Source organism: Pelophylax lessonae (genome assembly GCF_965119305.1).
Source record: "Pelophylax lessonae genome assembly, chromosome: 2".
NCBI lineage: Eukaryota > Metazoa > Chordata > Amphibia > Anura > Ranidae > Pelophylax > Pelophylax lessonae.
In genome coordinates, this window is record NC_138769.1 from 721,674,899 (window position 1) to 721,699,967 (window position 25,069).

A 25,069-nucleotide genomic window follows, 5' to 3' on the forward strand; every position below is an offset into this window, starting at 1 on the left:
CAGAAGATAGACTTAGAACTAAACTAGAGAAACTTAACATAAATAAATCACTGGGACCGGATGGCTTGCACCCGAGTTTACAGACGGTATGGTGCCAGCTGATTGGAAAAAGGCCAACGTGGTACCAATATTTAAAAAGGGGCCGAGATATATCCCGGGTAACTATAGGCCGGTCAGCCTAACATCTGTAGTGTGCAAGATTTTGGAGGGGATGTTAAGGGACCAAATACAAGACTTTAGTAATGAAAATGGTATTAGTAGTAATCAGCATGGATTCATGAAAAATCGTTCCTGCCAAACCAATCTATTAACCTTCTATGATGAAGTGAGCTTCCACCTAGATAAAGGTAAGCCTGTGGATGTGGTGTATCTGGACTTTGCAAAGGCCTTTGACACCGTTCCCCACAAACGCTTACTGTTCAAACTAAGGAATGTAGGTATGGACCATAAGGTGAGTACCTGGATAGAGAACTGGCTCCAGGGGAGAGTCCAGAGGGTGGTGATTAATGAGGAGTACTCAGATTGGGCGGGTGTGGAAAGTGGGGTCCCCCAGGGTTCTGTCCTGGGGCCAATCCTGTTTAATTTATTCATAAATGATCTAGAGGAGGGGATATCTAGTACAATCTCAGTATTTGCAGATGATACTAAACTAAGCTTGCCAATATCTTCTATGCAGGAAATGGAAACCTTACAAGCGGACCTGAACAAAATAATGTGGTGGGCAACTACATGGCAGATGAGATTTAATGTTGAAAAATGTAAAGTAATGCACTTGGGGGCCAGAAACCAGAAAGCAAGCTACTCACTAGGGGGGGGGGGGACCTCTGGGTGAGTCTAGGATGGAAAATGACCTGGGGGTACTGGTAGACAACAGGCTTGGCAGTGGCATGCAATGCCAAGCCGCTGCAAGCAAAGCCAACAGAATACTGGGATGTATAAAAAAGGGTATTCACTCCAGAAAAAAAGAGATTATTCTCCCTCTCTACAAGACTCTGGTCCAGTTCTGGGCACCGGTCCTCAGGAAGGATGTGCTGGAACTGGAGAGAGTCCAGAGAAGGGCAACAAAAATAATTAGGGGAATGGAGGACATCAGCTATGAGGAAAGACTACAAGCACTGAACCTATTCTCTCTGGAGAAGAGACGATTGAGGGGGGATATGATATCAATGTACAAATACTGTACTGGTGACCCTAGCATAAGGAACAAACTATTCAGAGAAAGGGAATACAATAAGACACGTGGCCACTCACTAAAACTAGAGGAAAGGCGGTTTAACCTTAAAATGCGTAAGGGGTTCTTCTCTGTAAGAGCGGTAAGGATGTGGAATTCTCTTCCACAAGCAGTCGTTATCAGCAGGGAGCATTGATAGTTTCAAAAAACTATTAGATGGGCACCTTAGAGACCACAACATACAGGGGTATACAATGTACAACATACAGGGGTATACAATGTACGGTTAAAAGCAAACACACACACACACACATCATAGGTTGAACTGGATGGACGGATGTCTTTTTTCAACCTCACTAACTATGTAACTATGTAAATCCCTTGTGCTGATTTGTTTTTATTGTTAAATTTGATTCCAATTTTATTATTATTTATTCATTTTAAATATAACTTCAGGATTCCTAAACGTATTCACAGGGACCTTCTTTTCCAGTTCAGTGTTTCCAAGCCCTGATGAAGGCTTCAGAGCTCCTGAAATGAGTTTATTTTTTTTATTTTTTTTTTTAATTACTCTGATAAATAAACTGGATTATCTGGATTGCTGATAATATCTTGGCATTTCTTCTACAAATTACTATTTGGTCAGTCAGTGACGCAATCTTTACCTTCACTAGTTCGATGTTGGCCGTGTAGATCAAATCATCGCCTTGTCTGACGAAGCGCGGGTGAGGCTTCTCTTTCACGATGAAGATGATGTCTGCTGGGTTGATGTTCGGACCCTAAAACAGCAAATAAACACAACAGAATGACCGGCAGACCTAAACCTTGGCTTAGTTCACTCTACAGAGTTATGAACCACTAAAGGATTTTGAACATAAGAGATACAACTTATTATTTTTTTTTTTTTTAATAAAAACGTATTATTTCGTAACCCCTTATTAACCGTAATTAGTCCTAATTAACTCCTTTCTCCCCTTCTCTGCCAAGCAAGTTCTTATCTGATTTAATGTTTTTTTTTTTATTTTTTAACATTTATATATATATATATATATATATATATATATATATATATATATATATATATATATATCTTTTAATTTGTTTTGTTAATAACTTTTTTCTTTTTGTAAATCATTTTTTTATAATTTTATTTTATACTTTGTAATTAAACAGGAGGTACTTGTTTGAGTGTCACAATACAAAATGTTGGTAAAAAAAAAAATAAATAATAATAATAAAAAAAAATTATATTATATTATATTTATACACAAAAGGCCGATTTCTCTCAAATATTGTTCACAAATCTGTCTAAATCTGTGTTAGTGAGCGCATCTTCTTTGCCGAGATAATCCGTCCACCTCACAGGTGTGACATATCAAGATGCTGATTGGACAACATGATTATTGCACAGGTGTGCCTTACACTGGCCACAATAAAAGGCCACTCTAAAATGTGCAGTTTTATCACACAGCACAATGTCACAGATGTCACAAGTTTTGAGAGAGCGTGCAATTGACATGCTGACTGCAGGAATGTCCCCCAGAGCTGTTGCCCGTGAATTGAATGTTCATTTCTCTACCATAAGCCATCTCCAAAGGCGTTTCAGAGAATTTGGCGGTACATCCGACCAACCTCACAACCACAGACCACGTGTAACCACACCAGCCCAGGACCTCCACATCCAGCATCTTCACCTCCAAGATGGTCTGAGACCAGCCACCCGGACAGCTACTGCAACAATCGGTTTGCATAACCAAAAAATGTCTGCACAAACTGTCAGAAACCGTCTCAGGGAAGCTCATTGTCTTCATCGGGGTCTCCACCTGACTGCAGTTCATCGTCATAACAGATTTGAGTGGGTAAATGCTCACATTCTATGGCGTCTGGCACATTAGAGAGGCGTTCTCTTCATGGCTGAATCCTTGTGTGGGTGAGCGGTTTGCCGATGTCAACGTTGTGGATGGAATGGCCCATGGTGGCGGTGGGGTTATGGTATGGGCAGGCGTACGTTGTGGATGGAGTGGCCCATGGTGATGGTGGGGTTATGGTATGGGCAGGCGTACGTTGTGGATGGAGTGGCCCATGGTGGTGGTGGGGTTATGGTATGGGCAGGCGTACATTGTGGATGGAGTGGCCCATGGTGGTGGTGGGGTTATGGTATGGGCAGGCGTACGTTGTGGATGGAGTGGCCCATGGTGGTGGTGGGGTTATGGTATGGGCAGGCGTACATTGTGGATGGAGTGGCCCATGGTGGTGGTGGGGTTATGGTATGGGCAGGCGTACGTTGTGGATGGAGTGGCCCATGGTGGTGGTGGGGTTATGGTATGGGCAGGAGTACGTTGTGGATGGAGTGGCCCATGGTGGCGGTGGGGTTATGGTATGGGCAGGCGTACGTTGTGGATGGAGTGGCCCATGGTGGTGGTGGGGTTATGGTATGGGCAGGCATACGTTGTGGATGGAGTGGCCCATGGTGGTGGTGGGGTTATGGTATGGGCAGGCGTACGTTGTGGATGGAGCGGCCCATGGTGGTGGTGGGGTTATGGTATGGGCAGGCGTACGTTGTGGATGGAGCAGCCCATGGTGGTGGTGGTGGGGTTATGGTATGGGCAGGCATACGTTGTGGATGGAGCGGCCCATGGTGGTGGTGGGGTTATGGTATGGGCAGGCATACGTTGTGGATGGAGCAGCCCATGGTGGTGGTGGGGTTATGGTATGGGCAGGCATACATTGTGGATGGAGTGGCCCATGGTGGTGGTGGGGTTATGGTATGGGCAGGCGTACGTTGTGGATGGAGTGGCCCATGGTGGTGGTGGGGTTATGGTATGGGCAGGCGTACATTGTGGATGGAGTGGCCCATGGTGGTGGTGGGGTTATGGTATGGGCAGGCGTACGTTGTGGATGGAGTGGCCCATGGTGGTGGTGGGGTTATGGTATGGGCAGGCGTACGTTGTGGATGGAGTGGCCCATGGTGGCGGTGGGGTTATGGTATGGGCAGGCGTACGTTGTGGATGGAGTGGCCCATGGTGGTGGTGGGGTTATGGTATGGGCAGGCATACGTTGTGGATGGAGTGGCCCATGGTGGTGGTGGGGTTATGGTATGGGCAGGCGTACGTTGTGGATGGAGCGGCCCATGGTGGTGGTGGGGTTATGGTATGGGCAGGCGTACGTTGTGGATGGAGCAGCCCATGGTGGTGGTGGTGGGGTTATGGTATGGGCAGGCATACGTTGTGGATGGAGCGGCCCATGGTGGTGGTGGGGTTATGGTATGGGCAGGCATACGTTGTGGATGGAGCAGCCCATGGTGGTGGTGGGGTTATGGTATGGGCAGGCATACATTGTGGATGGAGTGGCCCATGGTGGTGGTGGGGTTATGGTATGGGCAGGCGTACGTTGTGGATGGAGTGGCCCATGGTGGCGGTGGGGTTATAGTACGGGCAGGTGTACGTTGTGGATGGAGTGGCCCATGGTGGCGATGGGGTTATGGTACGGGCAGGCGTACGTTGTGGACAGTGAACACAGGTACATTTTATTGATAGCATTTTGAATGCACAGGGATACTGTGACGAGATCCTGAGGCCCATTGTTGTGCCATTCATCCACGACCATCACCTCATGTTGCAGCATGATAATGCACGGCCCCATGTTGCAGCATGATAATGCACGGCCCCATGTTGCAGCATGATAATGCACGGCCCCATGTTGCAAGGATCTGTACACAATTCCTGGAAGCTGAAAACATCCCAGTTCTTGCATGGCCAGCATGCTCACCGGACATGTCACCCATTGAGTATGTTTGGGATGCTCTGGATCGCCGTGTATGGCAGCGTGTTCCAGGTCCTACCAAAATCCAGCAACTTTGCACAGCCATTGAAGGGGAGTGGACCAACATTCCACAGGCCACAATCACCAACCTGATCAACTCTATGCCAAGGAGATGTGTTGCACTGTGTGAGGCAAACAGTGGTCACACCAGATACTGACTGGTTTCGGACCCCACAATACAGTAAAACTGCACATTTTAGAGTGGTCTTTTATTGTGGCCGGCCTAAGGCACACCTGTGCAATAATCATGCTGTCTAATCAGCATCTTGATATTCCACACCTGTGAGGTGGACGGATTATCTCGGCAAAGGAGAAGCGCTCACTAACACAGATTTACACAGATTTGTGAACAATATGTGAGAGAAATAGGCCTTTTGTATACATAGATAAGTCTTAGATGTTTGAGTTCAGCTCATGAAAAATGGGGCCAAAAACAAAAGTGTTTCATTTATAATTTTGTTCAGTATATATATATATATTTTTTTCCCATATTAAGTTGGCATACTTTGTACTAGAAACAGTATTTAAGGGGTTTATTTTTAAAATAGTCGCACAAATGTCAGAAGCATTTCTGCCATAAAAAATTAATGTGTATTGTTAGCGCTATCTAGTGGCCAAAAGGCAGTATAGTTTTATTTTTAATATCGCAATGAACAAATTATACTGCATTTTGGCCACTAGATGGAGCCGACGATATTTAAAAAAAATAAAAATACTGACAGTTTAGCCTGCACAAATGCTTCTGACATTAGTGCAACAAATATTCTATAGACCCCGAAAGATATTTTTAATGCAAAATTCCAAAATAAAATGTATACTTTTTTTTTTTTTTTTTTTAAGTTAAACAACTTTTTTTTAAATAACACTAGTCAAAACCAAATCACTTTTGCAAAAGAATACTACCAAAAAGAGAACCCCCGCCCAATCAATTGTATGCATTACTTTGTTATCTTAAGTAATGACAAAGACCAAATCACCAAAATAAAGAGGTCCAAAGTGGAAATATAAAAATTGCTCTGCTGTATAAGGGGTGTACAAGTATGGGAGCTGAGCTGGTAAAACATGTCAGAACTTGAACAATTCCCCATACTTGTTTCTGGCAATACAAACCACAATGTTACACAGATAACATAGAAAAATCCTTTTTTCAGCAATAGCATATTCAGTAAAAATAAAATAGAATAAAAATAGCATGTTGCGTAAAAAAAACAAAAAATAAATAAAAAAAAAAACCACAACTTTTTTCTAAGGCCCCGTTCACACTGGGGCGATCCGACTTCCAGGGGCGACCTCCGAGGTCGCGGTGCGAGCAGCGCGCCGCGACCTCGGAACGGCCGGCACCGACTTCATAACATTGAAGTCTATGATGGTCGCCTCCAGGTCGCCCCAAAGAAGCTCCGGACCCTTTTTCTAAGTCGGAGCGACTTGTGTCGCTCCTATTAGAACGGGTCCACAGCTTCCCTATGGAAGGCGACCTACGGCGACCTGTGAGGCGACCAGGTCGCCTCACAGGTCGCCCTAGTGTGAACGGGGACTAACCCATCTACAGTAAATCACAATAAATTGATACAAATCGTTCCTATCAGTTAAAGCTGAACTAAACTCACTCCAAGAACCTTTTTTGTTTTATCCCCCCACCCACTACAGAAATGTAAAAAGGTAACATTTTCTTTAACATCTTTTGTGCTGCAATGTGGATTTTTTCTGGGGGTTTCTGGCCTAGGCCTGGTCCCACTGCCCATGGGGATAGCCATGTCACAGCTATCCCAGGAGGCAACGTGTTTCTAAGATGCACCAGCCATCAGGAGGTAAACTGGCAACCTGCCATAAGCTGGCAATGTCTGTGCACAATGGGCAGAGATCCCGGATTGTGCAAATGTGCTGCAGGTCTCCACCAGGTCCTAGATACTGCAGATGCACCAGAGTTTTTAAGATGGCAGAATGAAAGAGGGGTGGGGGGAGGCGCTTATTCAGAGATTTCGAGTTTCAGATTCACTGTGCTGCTTTAAAAAAAAAAAAATGTACATATATATATATATATATATATATATATATATATATATATATATATATATATATATATATAAAAACACTTTTTAATCAGAGTATAGCATCAAGTCAGTTAAACTCCTGGGATATTGATCAGGTCAGTTAAGTAGCAGAGGGGGTTGTTAATCAGTTTCAGCTGCTTTGATGTTAATGAAATTAACAACAGGGGCACTAGATGACCAACAAGGAGATGACCTCCAAAACAGGAATGGTTTTGCAGGCTCAGGACACTGACATTTTCCCCTACTCATCTTTTCTGAGTGTTTTTCATTAGTTTTGCATCTGCCTAGGGTCAGTGTCACTACTGGTAGCATGAGGCAATACCTGGACCCTATAGAGGTTGTACAGGCAGTCCAACTCCTCCAGGATGGCGCATCAATACGTGCCATTGCCAGGTTTGCTGTACCTCCCAGCACAGTCTCAAAAGCATGGAGGAGATTCCAGGAGACAGGCAGTTACTCTAGGAGACCTGGACAGGGCCGTAGAAGGTCCTTAACCCATCAGCAGGACCGGTATCTGCTCCTTTGTGCACAGGATGAGCACTGCCAGAGCCCCACAAAATGACTTTCAGCAGGACACTGGTGTGAATGTCTCTGACCAATCAGAAACAGACTTCATGAGGGTGACCTGAGGGCCCGACGTCCTCTAGTGGGCCCTGTGGAGCTCGATTGGCATTTGCCATTGAACATAGAATTGGCGGGGCTGCCACTGGCACCCTGTGCTTTTCACAGATAAGAGCAGATTCACCCTGAGTACATGTGACAGATGTGAAAGGGTCTGGAGAAGCCGTGGAGAACGTTCTGCTCCCTTTACCATCATTCAGCATGAATGGGTTTGGTGGTGGGTCAGTGATGGCCTGGGGAGGCATATCCATGGAGGGACCCACAGATCTCTACAGGATAGACAATGACACCCTGACTGCCATTAGGTATCGGGATGAAATCCTTGGACCCATTGTCAGACCCTACACTGGCCTCATGTGGTGAGAGTATGCAGCCAGTTCCTGGAGAATGAAGGAATTGATACCATTGAATGGCCCCCCGCTCGCCTGATCAAAATCCGATAGAACACCTCTGGGGCATTATGTTTTGGTCCATCCGACATCACCAGGTTACACCTCAGTCTGTTCAGGAGCTCAGTGATACCCTGCTCCAGATCTGGGAGGAAATACTCCAGGACACCATCCGTCCTCTCATTAGGAGCATTCCCAGACGTGGTCAGCAGTGGCGTACCAATGGGGGGGGGGGCGGGGGGGCGGTCCGCCCCGGGTGCCACACATTAGGGGGTTGTCAGTGTGTCAGGGAAGATCAGGGTGACACCCGGGGCCGGCCGCCAGACTGCTTCCACCGCGGAGGAGGAGGAACTGTTTAAAGCAGAGAGGATGTGAGAGACTCACTGTCACTCCCGAGCCCTGAATACACAGCGATCGGCGCTGCCGCAGTTTACTATGCTGGTTAATGAGAAGGCGATTGGTTGCTAGGACCGCCTATCAACCAATCACCTCACCTGCTCATTAACCAGCATAGTAACTTCTGCAGTTCCCGCCGAGGCGCCGATCGCTGTGTATTCAGGGCTCGGGAGTGACAGTGAGTCTAAACAGTTCCTCCTCCTCCGCTCTCCTCCTAAAAAGGTAGGGGGGGGCGGGGGGGGGCTTTGTATTATAAAGGGGTTATTTTGAGGGGGGGTGACTTTGTATTGTAAAGGGGTTCTTTTTTTGGGGGGGTGGCTTTGTATTGTATAGGGGTTCTATGGGGGGGGGGGCTTTGTATTGTATAGGGGTTCTATGGGGGGATTTATTGTAGAGGGGTTCTATTGGTGGGGGCTTTGTATTGTAAAGGGGTTATATTGGGGGGCTGTGTAATGTAAAGGGTTGTATGGGGGATGGGGCTGTGTAATGTAAAGGGTTCCAATGGGGGGCTGTGTAATGTAAAGGGGTCCAGGGGTAAGGGGGCAGTGTAATGTAAAGGGGTCCAGGGGTACAGGGGCTGTGTAATGTAAAGGGGTCCAGGGGTAAGGGGGCAGTGTAATGTAAAGGGGTCCAGGGGTAAGGGGGCTGTGTAATGTAAAGGGGTCCAGGGGTACAGGGGCTGTGTAATGTAAAGGGGTCCAGGGGTAAGGGGGCAGTGTAATGTAAAGGGGTCCAGGGGTAAGGGGGCTGTGTAATGTACAGGGGCTGTGTAATGTAAAGGGGTCCAGAGGTAAGGGGGCTGTGTAATGTAAAGGGGTCCAGGGGTAAGGGGGCAGTGTAATGTAAAGGGGTCCAGGGGTACAGGGGCTGTGTAATGTAAAGGGGTCCAGGGGTAAGGGGGCTGTGTAATGTAAAGGGGTCCAGTGGTAAGGGGGCTGTGTAATGTAAAGGGGTCCAGGGGTACAGGGGCTGTGTAATGTAAAGGGGTCCAGGGGTAAGGGGGCTGTGTAATGTAAAGGGGTCCAGGGGTACAGGGGCTGTGTAATGTAAAGGGGTCCAGGGGTACGGGGGCTGTGTAATGTAAAGGGGTCCAGGGGTAAGGGTTCTGTGTAATGTAAAAGGGGGTCTCCATACATTTTACACATGACACGTCAATGTTCATTGCCTGGGGGGGGGGGGGGCCAGATATAGGATCCGCCCCGGGTGCCAAATGCTCTAGGTACGCCCCTGGTGGTCAGACATGCATACAAGCAAATGGGGGCCATACAAACTACTGAGGACCATTCTGAGTTGCTGCAATGAAATGCCCCTCTATTTAGAAAGTCTGGAAATATTTTCTGTATATTATAATGATTTGTGTTGCCAAAAAAAGTCATTCAAGTTTTGATATCTTTAAGCGATATCTAAACCCAAAAACAATGTAACCTATTGCAGCTTACCAGTCATTAGATGTGCTGGCTGCATTTGTTTTCTCTTTTTTCTTTACTTTTAACTGCTCAACTTTTCCTGCCATTAACACACTTCCTGTCCTAGGGTGACAACACCCACTACTGTATCTATGGAGAAGCAGTGTTGTCACCCTAGGAAAGGCCTACAGGACAGCTCTCCCTCTCCTCCCTCTTTTTCATAACATGGGGTGGAGGTGTTCTGTATTACTGTTCCCAGTTAGCTTGGTGGACTACAGAACACCTCCACCCCATGTTATGAAGAAGAGGAAAGGGAGAGTTGCTCTGTTGTCCTGTCGTAGGGTGACAACACCCACTACTGTTATCTATGGAGGAGCAGCGCTGTCACCCTAGGAAAGGCCTACAGGACAGCTCTCCCTCTCCTCTTTTTCATAACATGGGGTGGAGGTGTTCTGTATTATTGTTACCAGTTAGCTTGGTGGACTACAGAACACCTCCACCCCATGTTATGAAGAAGAGGAAAGGGAGAGTTGCTCTGTTGTCCTGTCATAGGATGACACCACCCACTATTGTATCTATGGAGGAGCAGAGCTGTCACCCTAGGACAGGACTACAGGACAACTCTCTTCTTCTCAACAACATGGGGTGGATGTGTTCTGTAGTCCACCAAGCTTGCTGGGAACAATAACTAATAAAATTCAGCAATGGCAGAGAACAGAGAAATTTATCGGCTCACTGGATTTCTGGCAGGATGAGCAAGTATTTTTTTTTTTTAGCTGATTGTACAGACATAAGGAAATTTGGTATTAATCTACAAGTAGCTGTTAATAGTAGGGATGATCGAACTTTTGAAAAGTTCGGTTCGACCAGAACACCCGAACTTCCCGAAAGTTCGGCCCGGATTTCAGAACCCCATTGAAATCAATGGGACCCGAACTTCGGTAATCAAAAAACACCATTTTGAAGCCCTAAAACCCAATAAATGCCCCTAAAAAGTGCCTAGGGTTCTGGGTCATGCCCCAGGGACTATTAATCACACAAAAAAAAGTTCCCAGAGAGAGCCAATTATTGAAAAAAAAAATGAGATTTCTTTGGATTTAGTGTCTTGGGGGTCTAAAAAGTGTACATGTGAAGTTTCAGCTCTGTAGCATGTCCAGAACCAGAAAAAAAAAGTTTGTTTGTATTAGAATTGCAATAGAGCATGATAGTGGCTTCGCTATTTTCACACCCGGCTTTTTGTTGCAGGCGTTTATAGGGCTTTTTGTGGACGTCTTTGGAGGCAGGCATGACATCTGAACTTCTGTGTAGGGGTATATATATACACACACATATATGTATATATACACATACACATATATAGGTGTGAAAGTAGCAGAACCCTATGGCTGCGCTAATGAAATAATTAGCAGCCATATGGCTCCACTCCTATCACATCTATATGTGTGTATGTGTATAAATACATTTAAGTGTGTGTGTATATATACCCCTATACAGAAGTTCAGATGTTATGCCTGCCTCCAAAGACGCCCAAAAAATGCCCCAAAAAAACGCCTGCAACAACACACCTGGGCGTTTTTATTGCAGGCGCAGGCGCAGGTGCACAGACCCGAAGGGTCTGGTTTGGAACCTGGGGGGGAACCCCACGCCGTTTTTTTCCCCATTTTGGCGTGGAGTTCCCCCTCAAGATTCTCACAGTGCAGGTCGCGCCGCAAGTCGGATCACCCTGATCCGACCTGCGGTGCAACTTCCATTCAAATCAATAGGCTCCCATAGGGAACCATTGATTTTGAATGGAGGCACAAAAAATGCTGCTAACAGCTACTGTGGCCAAACGTGCAATAACGCTAGTGGAAAAAGCTACTGAAAGCACGTTTTTACAGCTGCTGTTTCCCGGCGTCAAGTAAACAGCTTTGGAGCACGTTTTTATGACGCCCTGTGTGCATGGAGCCTTAATGATTTCCCAGTTATAGGTGGAGTCTGGCTGAGTCAGCTCCTGGCTTCTCTCTTTTCTCCTGTCCACCTGGGAGATTTGGGTGTTCCTGGCCACATTTGTGTGTTCCAGCTCCTCCTGTTAATTCTCTGTAATATAGATATACCCTCAAAATGGGCACAGCGGGTGTATAGACCTGGGAACTCAGCACAGGGATGGTGGGAACCCCTCATAATGGGCACAACAGGTGTATAGACCTGGGAACTCAGCACAGGGATGGTGGGAACCCCTCATAATGGGCACAACAGGTGTACAGACCTGGGAACTCAGCACAGGGATGGTGGGAACCCCTCATAATGGGCACAACAGGTGTATAGACCTGGGAACTCAGCACAGGGATGGTGGGAACCCCTCATAATGGGCACAGCAGGTGTACAGACCCAGGAACTCAGCACAGGGATGGTGGGAACCCCTCATAATGGGCACAGCAGGTGTACAGACCTGAGAACTCAACACAGAGATGGTGGGAACCCCTCATAATGGGCACAACAGGTGTATAGACCCGGGAACTCAGCACAGGGATGGTGGGAACCCCTCATAATGGGCACAGCAGGTGTGTAGAGCCATACGGTTTGCAGAGATCTCACCAACAGAGTTCCCAGCAGACTCCATTTGTAAATAAAACATAACTCACGGGTGAGGGGATTGATAGATAACAACACACGACTGGGGTAAATTAGCTTTGGTTAGACACAGGCTTTCACAATTTCCCGCATGTTCATTTTGGTCCAGTATGTTCAGTGATCTGGGGGCAAGGGGTCAGAAGTATGGAAATCCAGAAATGGCTGAATGTACCAATAACAAAGATTTTTCTTGCTGCCAGAATGGTTGATCATGGACAGGAGGTTGGCAGAGACCTTGTGCTGGATGCAAAAGTTCTTCCATTGTTAGTTGGGTTGTAAAAAGACAAATGTCCATAATGTTCCAACAAAAGATAAAAAAAAATGTAAAACCCCTGAGAATTCCCAGAACACTATACCCTTAGCTGATCCAGATAAAGATGAGAAACCCTCATAAAGCATTGTGCAATGTGCTCCAACAGAGAGAGAATGCCTTCCCCCTAGGGCAGGGCTCTCCAAACTACAGTCCAGGGGGCCAGGTTTGGCCCCCTACAAGACTTTATCCGACCTACAGCTGGACAGTGCCATCCTGCTCTGCCTCACAGCTTCCTTCTTGCTGCTACAGTCACTTACTGGGGGGTCTGTACTGGGAGGGGGGCTTACTGCGGGGTCTGTACTGGGAGGGGGGCTTACTGAGGGGTCTGTACTGAGAGGGGGGCTTACTGAGGGGTCTGTACTGGGAGGGGGGCTTACTGAGGGGTCTGTACTGGGAGGGGGGCTTACTGAGGGGTCTGTACTGGGAGGGGGGCTTACTGAGGGGTCTGTACTGGGAGGGGGGCTTACTGAGGGGTCTGTACTGAGAGGGGGGCTTGCTGAGGGGTCTGTACTGGGAGGGGGGCTTACTGAGGGGTCTGTACTGGGAGGGGGGCTTACTGAGGGGTCTGTACTGGGAGGGGGGCTTACTGAGGGGTCTGTACTGGGAGGGGGGCTTACTGAGGGGTCTGTACTGGGAGGGGGGCTTACTGAGGGGTCTGTACTGGAAGGGGGGCTTACTGAGGGGTCTGTACTGGCAGGGGGGCTTACTGAGGGGTCTGTACTGAGAGGGGGGCTTGCTGAGGGGTCTGTGCTGGGAGGGGTGCTTACTGAGGGGTCTGTACTGAGAGGGGGGCTTGCTGAGGGGTCTGTACTGGGAGGGGGGCTTACTGAGTGGTCTGTACTGAGAGGGGGGCTTGCTGAGGGGTCTGTACTGAGAGGGGGGCTTACTGAGGGGTCTGTACTGAGAGGGGGGCTTACTGAGGGGTCTGTGCTGGAAGGTGGCTTACTGAGGGGTCTGTACTGGGAGGGGGCTTACTGAGGGGTCTGTGCTGGAAGGGGGCTTACTGGGGGGTCTGTACTGGGAGGGGGGCTTACTGAGGGGTCTGTACTGAGAGGGGGGCTTGCTGAGGGGTCTGTATTGTATTAGGGATAGGGGGGAAACAGCATTGTATTAGGGGGAGGATCAGCATTTTATAAGGGGGAGGGGTCGGGGGAACAGCATTGTATTAGGGGGAGGGGGATCAGCATTGTATTAGGGGGAGGGACCTTGCGCTGAAAATGACGTTGCGCTGGTATAATGACGCAATGCTATGGGGCTGGTATGTCATTTTTTTCCAGGGCTGGTTTTCATACCCAGTCCGGCCCTGCTTTGAAAGCCTTACAATGGTAAAGGGGACCATAGGGCAAGGGGAAACTCTGCAAGGAGCCCTGATGTAAGAGGGCAACCTGATAACGACCTGATGTACAGTGCATCCGGAAAGTTTTCACAGCGCTTTACTTTTTCCACATTTTGTTATGTTACAGCCTTACTCCAAAATGGATTAAATTCATAATTTTCCTAAAAATTCTACAAACAATCCCCCATAAGGACAATGTGAAAGAAGTTTGTTTGAAATATTCCCAAATTTATTAACCACTTAAGCCCCGGAGGATTTGGCTGCTAAAAGACCAGGGGGTATTTTGCGATTCGGCACTGCGTGACTTTAATGGACAATTGCGCGGTCGTGCGACGCTGTACCTAAATTAATTTGACGTCCTTTTTTTCCCACAAACAGAGCTTTCTTTTGGTGGTATTTGATCACCTGTGCGATTTTTTGATCATGCGCTATAAACAAAAAAAGAGCGACAATTTTGCAAAAATAACAATATTTTTCACATTTTTTTATATGAAATTCCCAAAAAAATAAAAATAAATTTTTTTAACATTTTCGGCCAATTTGTTTTATGCTACATATGTTTGGTAAAAAAAATCGCAAAAAGCGTATTTTGATTGGTTTGCGCAAAAGTTATTGCGTTTACTAACAAAGGGAAAGATTTTTGTCATTTTTGTTGTTTTTTTTTTTAACGCGTAATGGCGGCAATCTGCGATTTTTTTGTGGTACTGCGACATTGGGGCGGACAGATCGAACTCTTGACTGACATTTTTGACACTTTTGGGGTTACCAGTGACATTTCTACAGTAATCAGTGCTATACATATGCAGTTACTGTAAAAATACACTGGCAGTGAAGGGGTTAACTTTATTTGAGAGGGAGGGGCTGTGTGTGTCCCTAGGAGCGTGATTCTAACTGTGATTGGCTGTCTGTTGAGCTGTAGTTACACTGATCAACGGTTCTACATAGTAGAACCGTATGATCAGTGTTTCTACACAGGGGAGAATGACAGGCAGCTTGTTTACACAAGCTGCCTGCCTTTCTCCCTCTCCCCCGCCGATCGCCAAGTGACCGGCGGACATCAGGTCCGCCGGTCACACGCACGGGGGGGTCCGTGACAGCGCGGGAGCGCGCCGGCGGCGGCGCGTGCTCGTTCCCGAGAGCCTCACAGGCTAGTGACGTAAATATACGTCACTTTGCCTGTGAGGGGCTGACTGCCGCAGTAAATCTACTGACGGCAGTCGGCAAGTGGTTAAAAAAAAAAAAATCCAATGTACATACGTTGCCACAGCCTTTGCCATGACACTCAAAATGGAGCTCAGGTGCATCCTGTTTCCACTGATCATCCTTGAGATGTTTCTACAACTTGATTGGAGTACACCTGTGGTAAATTCAGTTGATTGGGCATGATTTGGAAAGGCACACAACTGTCTAGATAAGGTCCCACAGTTAACAGAGCACAAATCAAGCCATGAAGTCCAGGAAATTGTCTGTAGACCCGTGAAACAGGATTGTAAGGAGGTACAGATCTGGGGAAGGGTACAGAAATATTTCTGCATCATTGAAGGCCCCAATGAGCACAGTGGCCTCCATCAACCGTAAACAGAAAAAGTTTGGAACCACCAGGACTCTTCCTAGAGCGGGCCACCTGGCCAAACTGAGCGATCGGGGAGAATGGCCTTCGTCAGGGAGGTGACCAAGAACCCGCGATGGTCACTCTGACAGAGCTCCAGTGTTTTTCTGTGGAGAGGGGAGAACCTTCCAGAAGAAAAACCATTTCTACAGCACTCCACCAATCAGGCCTGTATGGTAGAGTGATCAGACATTAGCCACACCTCAGCAAAAGGCACATGACAGCCCGCCTGGAGTTTGCCAAAAGGCATCTGAAGGACTCTCAGACCATGGGAAACAAAATTCTCTGGTCTGATGAAACAAAGATTGAACTTTTTGGCCTGAATGGCAAGCGTCATGTCTGGAGGAAACCAGGCACCGCTCATCACCTGGCCAATACCATCCCTACAGTGAAGCATGGTGGTGGCAGCATCATGCTGTGGGAATGTCTTTTAGCAGAAGGAACTGGGAGGCTAGTCAGGATCAAGGGAAAGATGAATGTAGCAATGTACAGAGACATCCTTGATGAAAACCTGCGCTGTGGACCTCAGAATGGGGAAAAGGTTCATCTTCCAACAGGACAACGACACTAAGCACACAGCCAAGATAACAAAGGAGTAGCCACGGGACAACTCTGTGAATGTCCTTGAGTGTCCCAGCCAGAGCCTAGAATTGAACCCCATTGAACATCTCTGGGGAGATCTGAAAATAGCTGTGCTCCAACGCTCCCCATCCAACCTGATGGAGCTTGAGAGGTCCTGCAAAGAAGAATGGGAGAAACTGCACAAAAATAGGTGTGCCAAGCTTGTAACATCATACTCAACAAGACTTGAGGCTGTAATTGGGGCCAAAGGTGCTTCAACAAAGTATTGAGCAAAGGCTGTAAATTGGATTTTTCCCTATTTTATTTTTAATACATTTGCAAAGATTTTAAACTAACTACTTTTACATTGTCATTATGGGGTATTGTTTGCAGATATTTGATGAAAATAATGAATTTAATTCATTTTGGAATAAGGCTGTAACATAACAAAATATGGAAAAAGTGAAGCTCTGTGAATACTTTCCAGATGCACTATAAATGGCAACTTTGATGGGCATTCTGATTAAAGAAGGGCGTTCCAATGGAAACCCTGAGGTAAGGTGGGGGGGGTCTTCTGTGATGACCTGATGTAAATTGAAGATCCTGATGTAATGCGTTACCCTTATGGGGACCTTGATGCGAGGGGGGTCTCCATGGGAACCCTGAGGTAAGGGTAGGGGGAATACTTCGGTGAGGACCTGATGTAAATGGAAGATCCTGATGTAATGGGCAACTCTGATTAGGACCCTGATTTAAGGGAGGCCTCTGATGGGAACCCTGGGGTGGGATATAACTCTGATGGGGACCTTATGTAAATGAGGGACACTGATGGGGACTCTGATGTAAGCGGACACTGTGATGGGTGGCCTCTGTTGGGAACCCCCGAAGTAAGGGGGGACTCTGATGAGGACCTAATGAAAATGGGGGACTCTGATGAGGATCTTGATGTAAGGGGGCTCTGATAGGCATTCTGATGTAAAAGGGGCCTCCGATGGGAGCCCTTATGTAAGGGGGAGGGGCTCTGATGAGGGCCTGACATAAAGAGGGGATTGTTATGGGGATCTTGATATAACAGGGGACCCTGATGTAAGGGGGGACTCTGATGAGGGTCTGATGTAAATGGAGGCCTCTTGGGGCACTATTGGTATCATCCACTGATACCAACAATGGGTCATACTTTCTCCCAATGACACTAATGATGGGGCACATTTCCTCCCTATGATGGGGGGGAACAATTTCTCCCAATGACACCAACAATGGGGGTCAGTGACACCAATGATGGACATAATTCCTCCCAATGACACTAATGATGGGGCACAATTTCTCCCATTGACACCAACAATGGGGCCCAATGGCACCAATAATGGGACACAAGTCCTCCCACTGATACGAAAGATGGGGAAATTGTTATTTCCCACTGACGTCTGTGCCTTTTCTACTCCCAATGGCCACAGTCTGGCTCCCCTAAAGTCTGAAGGACAGTAAACTGGCCCTTTGTTTAGAAAGTTTGAACACCCCGGTCCTAAGGCAATAAGAAATACCCTGGATCAACAAGCAACACTGTTATTACTTTTAAATATTATTAGTTTTATTTTGTGTATTTAGAAGATTTTTGAACAGTCTCCAGAGCTGGCCGGACTTATTTCCTAGGGAAGTCTATTCCACATTATCACAGCTCTAAAGGCCCGTACACACGTACCGATCGTCGGCATACAAACGTCGGCGGACGAAAGATCTGCCGATTGTACGCGTGTTAGTATGGTGCCTCCGACAGATGTCTGCGCACAATCCGCGGACAAAAGTCTTTCTTGCAAACATGAAAATTTTTGTCTGCGGACACCAGAACGGACGATTGTTCGCCTGTCAGTACAGAATTCGGCCGACAGACCGCAGATTTGCAAGACTGGGCATGCTCAGAAAATTAAAAACACAGGGAAAGTTAACCATTACATGACATCACTTCTGCAGTCAGCTGAAGTCTGCAGACAAAATTCTTGTGCTGTCCTTGTGCTGTCTTTGCACTTTTCAACAGACACCGACATCCCGGGGAGAAAAGACGAACATTTGTATGCCGACAATCGGTGCGTGTGTACGGGGCTTTACTGTGAAGCCTTTCCATCCGTGGAGGTGAAATCTTTTCTTCCAGACACATCATTTGTTGGATGAATCTCACAAGCATTTCCCTGTGTTTTCTCTCATGCTTCGACTTCCTATTACCGTCAGCTCCATCTAGTGGCCACAGTGCCAATATTATTTGATTACGGTATTTCAGGAAAAACATACCATATTTTTGCCACTGGATGGAGCTGTTCATCATAGGAAGTCATAGCATAAGCTATGGGATAAACAGTGGAAAATATCCGCACTAAAATAAAAATGAGAAAAATAAAATAAAAAAAATCCCTAGAAAAGCAGCCAGCATCAATCTGTTGATAGCAAATAAAAAGAATAAAAGTTCAAATGCAGTGCTAAAATTGAGGCACATAAATGCCTAAAGTCCATACAGAAAGATGATATCCCATCACCAGCATTCATATGAGATAATGGCACGCACCACCAAAAAGTGTCCAACAGAGGCTGCTTCTTATCAGACCTCCATTGGCATGGAGCATGTAGAGAAATTAAAAGGGGGGGGGGGGGCAGCTGTGTGAAAAAACGCAGGTTCACCTAGAGGGGCTCACTCACAGGATTGCACTCTTTCACCACTAGAGCCTCCTGATTAGACTGAGCCTCCTTACACCCCAGTGTTTAATGTTGAATTGCTATGAAATATCCATATTGTGATACCTGAACGGAAGCATACCTTCCCACGCAGAATATTCTATACCTGGAATTAAGCTCAATATAACTGATTGAACAAGTAAAATAATGGTCGGCAGTGTTGCCCTTCCCTCAGGGCACAGATTGCTCCCATATGGGGTGCCAGGGGTAATAAGACCACACTCAGTACCTAACTCACTTTACCTCTAAAACCACTTCCGTTGTTTAGGAAATGCTAATTATCTCAATTTTGTTATGTGCACCATACTACACGTTTTCTGTATACTATATTTAATGGTATGGCAGTTACTGTACATTCCTATGTTTTCTATGTTAAACATCAATGAAAACTTTGAACAAGAAAAAAACAAAAGTTCGTCCTGCTCCACCCCTCCCCTCTCCACTCCTCCCCAGGATGTAATTAGTAAATGGAATAAGATACCTAAGCTCTCATGCAGGGCTGGCCCAAGACATTGTGCTGCCTGTGTCCAAGAATGAAATGCAGCCCCCCCCCCCATCCAAAAAATTACATGCATATCCAGCAAAGAGACATCCCCATTCAGTAAAGAGACAGCCCAATCCAGCATAGAAAAATACCCATATATTCAGCAAGAGACATTTCCATAAAGCAAAGAGATATCCCCATATAGTAAAGAGACAGCCCAATCCAGCAAAGAGAAATACCCACATATTCAGCAAGAGGCATCTCCATAAAGCAAAGAGATATCCCCATATAGTAAAGAGACAGCCCAATCCAGCAAAGAGAAATACCTATATATTCAGCAAGAGACATTTCCATAAAGCAAAGAGATATCCCCATATAGTAAAGAGACAGCCCAATCCAGCAAAGAGAAATACCCATATATTCAGCAAGAGACATCTCCATAAAGCAAAGAGATATCCCCATTCAGTAAAGAGACAGCCCAATCCAGCAAAGAGAAATACCTATATATTCAGCAAGAGACATTTCCATAAAGCAAAGAGATATCCCCATATAGTAAAGAGACAGCCCAATCCAGCAAAGAGAAATACCTATATATTCAGCAAGAGACATTTCCATAAAGCAAAGAGATATCCCCATATAGTAAAGAGACAGCCCAATCCAGCAAAGAGAAATACCCACATATTCAGCAAGAGACATCTCCATAAAGCAAAGAGATATCCCCATATAGTAAAGAGACAGCCCAATCCAGCAAAGAGAAATACCCACATATTCAGCAAGAGACATCTCCATAAAGCAAAGAGATATCCCCATATAGTAAAGAGACAGCCCAATCCAGCAAAGAGAAATACCCACATATTCAGCAAGAGACATCTCCATAAAGCAAAGAGATATCCCCATATAGTAAAGAGACAGCCCAATCCAGCAAAGAGAAATACCTATATATTCAGCAAGAGACATTTCCATAAAGCAAAGAGATATCCCCATATAGTAAAGAGACAGCCCAATCCAGCAAAGAGAAATACCCATATATTCAGCAAGAGACATCTCCATAAAGCAAAGAGATATCCCCATTCAGTAAAGAGACAGCCCAATACAGCATAGAAAAATACCCATATATTCAGCAAGAGACATTTCCATAAAGCAAAGAGATATCCCCATATAGTAAAGAGACAACCCAATCCAGCAAAGAGAAATACCCACATATTCAGCAAAAAGACATGCCCCCTCCAGAAAAGAGACATGCCCAGCGGGAAGGAGGGAGTCTTAGGTCCTGGGCAGTGTGCCCCTGTTGCTGCCCCTCTTAAAGTGCTGCCTGGGTCCCATGGACCCACTAGGACCCATGGTAGGGCCGGCCCTGCTCTCATGGATGGGAGAGCCACCGCCAAGAAAACAGTAAAGCACTGATAGTGAAGCCCCGTTTGTTAAAACTTGAAGGTTTATTAAAAGAGTACTTACAAAAGTGAGTCAGTAATAGGACTCCGGACACCCGACTGGGTATCTTCGCCAAGAAACTGCTTCCTAAGCTCTGGAACACGAGACCTGTGAATCTGGCTATAGTTACCCCAAGAACTCAACAGTAGAAGTTTTGGAGTCAACCAGAATGAAACTGTTTATTGAAACACATGCACAAAGAGATATACACTGTGGGACAATCCCCCTCCCCCTTAGCAGCCAATCCAAATACATATATACATCCCATAATGAGTTGATCTTAAGGCAGACAGAAACAATAGAACAATGGGATACAGGTACTTAACAATAACAAACCCCACCCCACCTCACTATCTAGCAAGGGTCTATGGGGCACTATTCCCCCCACTGACACCAACAATAGGGCATTATTCCCCCCACTGACACCAACAATAGGGCACTATTCCCCCCACTGACACCAACAATAGGGCACTATTCCCCCCACTGACACCAACAATGGGGCACTATTCCCCCCACTGACACCAACAATGGGGCACTATTCCCCCCACTGACACCAACAATGGGGCACTATTCCCCCCACTGACACCAACAATGGGGCACTATTCCCCCCACTGACACCAACAATTGAACACTATTCCTCCCATTAACACCTATGATGGGGCACTATTTCTTCCAACAACACCAACAATAGATCATTATTCCTTCCACTGACACCAATGATGGGGAGCTTTTTCTCCCACTAATGCTAATGATGGGGCACTATTCCCCCCACTGACACCAATGATGGGGGACTATTCCTCTCACTGACACCATTGATGGGGAACTATTCTTCTCACTGACACTAGTGATGGGGAACTATTCCTCCCACTGACACCAATGATGGGGAACTATACCTTTCACTGACAATTCCTCCTACTTATACCAATGGGGAGACACTATTCCTCCCATTGACACCAATAATAGGGCACCATTTCTCCCACTGACACCAATGATGGGGTACTATTCCCCCCACTGACACCAACAATCAGGCACTATTCCCCCCACTGACACCAACAATGGGGCACTATTCCCCCCACTGACACCAACAATGGGGCACTATTCCCCCCACTGACACCAACAATAGGGCACTATTCCCCCCACTGACACCAACAATGGGGCACTATTCCCCCCACTGACACCAACAATGGGGCACTATTCCCCCCACTGACACCAACAATAGGGCACTATTCCCCCCACTGACACCAACAATGGGGCACTATTCCCCCCACTGACACCAAAAATGGGGCACTATTCCCCCCACTGACACCAACAATGGGGCACTATTCCCCCCACTGACACCAACAATTGAACACTATACCTCCCATTGACACCTATGATTGGGTATTATTCCTTCCAATTACACCAACAATGGGGCACTATTCCTCCCATTAACACCTATGATGGGGCACTATTTCTTCCAACAACACAAACAATAGATCATTATTCCTTCCACTGACACCAATGATGGGGAGCTTTTTCTCCCACTAATGCTAATGATGGGGCACTATTCCCCCCACTGACACCAATGATGGGGGACTATTCCTCTCACTGACACCATTGATGGGGAACTATTCTTCTCACTGACACTAGTGATGGGGAACTATTCCTCCCACTGACACCAATGATGGGGAACTATACCTTTCACTGACAATTCCTCCTACTTATACCAATGGGGAGACACTATTCCTCCCATTGACACCAATAATAGGGCACCATTTCTCCCACTGACACCAATGATGGGGTACTATTCCTACCACTGACACCAACGATGGGGTACTATTCCTACCACTGACACCGATGATGGGGCACTATTCTTTCACTAACACCAATGATGGGGTACTATTCCTACCACTGACACCTATGATGGGGCAGTATTGCTCCTCTTGCTGACCATGTGTACTATGCAATTTATTTACTCTGCCTGGCCTCCAAGCCTGAGATATTGCTTATTCCCACTGAATTGGGGACATTTTCTACTCCCATTGGCCACAATCTACCCCTCATATAGTCTGAAAGACAGTAAGCTTGTTCTCTGTTTCTTCTGTTTAGAAAGTTTGGAGACCCCTGGCCTACATCATCCCTCCACCTCTAAACTGAAAATTCACCCTTTTTTATTAGCAAGCTTTTATTGCAGAAGAGATAAAGTATGTATCTTCTGCAATACAAAACCTTCTGCTTCCAAATGGTTTTGTTTTTAAAGCTAGAGTTCTGCTTTATAAACGAAAGTTCAGAAATCACATAGAAGCCGCATTATTGAAGAGTTACCAGCAGGTGGCGGTGTTTCTCCACACAAGAAACTAATACTAAATATAAATACAAAGTATCTAAAGTGCTTGTCCAAAATGAAAAAAAAAAAAAAAGTGGGGTTCAGTGCCGGTTCACATTGGTGCGATGCGGGAACCCTGCGAATCCACTGCGGGTTCCCGCATCGCACCCGACTCGCAGGCTGTTCCCACTGCCATATGTGAACTGCTGGGAGTGTCAATACAAAGTTAACGACACCCCCAGATCGGTTCGCATATTGCAGTGCGAACTGTCAGCTTGGACATGATTCGGATTGCATAGGTGTGAACACCCATGTGATCTGATTCTGGGGAGGACCAAAAAAAGGGTCCTGTGCGACTTTGGTCCAAATGCGATGCAAATTAAGCCATACAATTTGTATGGCTGAATTCACATCGCATGTGATTCTCACCGCACTGCTCTGCAAATCACATGCAATGTTTTACATCGCTATAGTGTGAACCGGCACTTAGACAGGAAAATTCAGTCTATGTAGGATTGGTATGTAAGGGTGAATGGTATTTATGCAAGTGGTAATGCTATCGATGTTTTATATTGGTTATATGTTTGTGATAAAACAAAAAAATGAATAAAGGATGAGAGAATAATAAATGAATGAATAAATAAAAACATTCTACCTTTACATTCACACACACACACACTTACACATATATATATATATATATATATATATATATATATATATATATATATATATATATATATATATATATATATATATTATAGCGGTACCCCCGTAGGGGCCTCTGGTAAATGTGGTTGTCTCCCACCATGCACAGCCAGGCACACAAATTTCCAGTCACTCAGAGCCAAGAAGGAGTCCATTTTTTTTATCAGGGGAATTGAACATGGATGGAGAAGGGTGCATATATGATGCCCATTTGATCAATAAAGCTCTGTAGGGACTTGAACTATATACACTCCAGTATATACATTCTCTCCTCTTCAGCCTCCAGCACACGCTTGTTTGCAGACTATCACTACCAGGACCAGCTAGCACAAGTTTCAGACTCAGCAAAATCTCAGCTGGGTCTGGTTTAATGCCCTTTACAGGCAGGGACAGTGGGCCCCTATGGTGTAGTAAAAAAAGATAGAAGTCTTTGGTACTAGCTGTCCTCTCTGTGGTTACTGCTCCCAGTACCCCCTCTTCAGGCCCTGCCAGCCCTCCTGGCTGTAGCTGCCCCTTTCACACTGCCTGTGCCACCACAGTCTTCCTGAGTGGCTCTGCACCCACCCCAGACTGCTCCACCTCAGTCCTCTTAACTGTATGTCACTCACAAGCCCTCTTGGCTGTTCCTTGTCCTCCTGGAGACTTGCCTAGCATTGTTCTCCCACTGTCCTCTCCTTGCTCCTGGTCAGGACACCTCTGTGTGTCTTGAAGAGGGTCCTGCCTGCACCTGAGCCTAGGCCCAAGTCACCCCCCTTTTCTACCAGACTGGGGAGCTCCCTCAAAGGCCACCAACAGTCTAACACTCCATCTCCAGCTTCCACCTGAACATACTCCTCCCCAGCTGGGCAGACCCAGAGTATTTGAGGGGGCTTGCCCCCTGCCAACCCATGTTGAGGATTGGTCAGGGCCCTCAGAATACTCCAGGCAGCTCCACCTTACCTCCCCTCCCAATCTTCTGGAAGTTTCCAGCAAGTTTGAGAAGTAGGGGGGAGGTCTCAGTGATGCTGCCTGTGAGTCATCCAGCTCTCCCTGGATCTCTGCCCAACCCAGGAAAAACACAGATAGGCTTAGCTGCCAGCCAAGCCTGCACAAATTTACCTTTAAAAAAGTCCCATAATTATTTCCATAATTC

The 25,069-nt window shown here is 46.3% G+C and overlaps 1 pseudogene across 1 annotated transcript in view; it reads left to right on the plus strand.

Moving 5' to 3' along the window:
- Window positions 1-25,069, plus strand: part of LOC309548281 (sodium/potassium-transporting ATPase subunit beta-1-like) — a 388,713-nt pseudogene that overhangs the window by 38,661 nt on the left and 324,983 nt on the right. The window lies entirely within an intron of this gene.